This window comes from Phytophthora parasitica (assembly GCF_000247585.1).
Source record: "Phytophthora parasitica INRA-310 unplaced genomic scaffold supercont2.34, whole genome shotgun sequence".
Classification (NCBI taxonomy): domain Eukaryota; phylum Oomycota; class Peronosporomycetes; order Peronosporales; family Peronosporaceae; genus Phytophthora; species Phytophthora nicotianae.
In genome coordinates, this window is record NW_008649020.1 from 248474 (window position 1) to 249390 (window position 917).

Sequence of the window (917 nt, forward strand, 5' to 3'; positions counted from 1 at the left end):
CAAATATCCAGAGCTTCCCGGGCGCAGCACGGCATTAGTGGTGCCAATGCCAGAATTGAGGGCCAAATCTGAATTCGGTAATAGAAAAAAAAATACCTGGTTTTAAATAGTCATTTGTTTTTGCTTTGTAAAAAAAATGTCATCAGGTCAACAACCTAGGACTTTCCTGACCTAATGCCACAAGTTGTGGCCACAACGAACTTCGCCTTTGTTCGAAGCAGAAACATATCTGATAGCCTAGCAGTCACTTCGCATTTCACCTTCCCACCCGCCCTTTTACCATGTTCAAGCCATCGCTCATCCTCAGTTTTGCCATCGTAGTCGTGCTGGCTCTAACCTCTGTCGACGCAGCTACTGACGCTGAGCTGGAATGCGACCTCCAGTGCGATGGGCGCAAGGTGTGCGTCTTTGGCACCGATGGATCCATTGTAAGACACAGCCGTGAGTCCCGACGCCAACATGGAATTCTACAGGCACACGAGGTTCTCATCTCAAATTTTCTACATTCATCCAAGCTGATAAAAAGAGTCACCTGAACAAAACGAATTCTACGTTAACTTTAGAAAGCTCACATATTCGCAAGTCGGTATACCATGTCCATCCTGTTATTTGTTTCCTACTATTAAGCAGCATCTTGTTGGCGCTCTCGATGCGGCAATAGCTTTTTGCACAGAGCTTTGGGGTGCTGAGATGGCTCCCCTCCGGCGCCGAGTCACTTTTGGCTTGCATTTTATATTTCAATGTTCAGACTTCACGTCCCCCAGCATCTAATACTTGTCTTTAACCATTCACGAACAATTTGGCAAAACTGTTAATATGGTTCGCCAACGAGTGCTCGTGGACCACCACCGAGAACTCATCAAGTGGTGGTGGAGAGGATCCGACGGCGACAGGAAGCAGCACGTGCCTACAAGGAC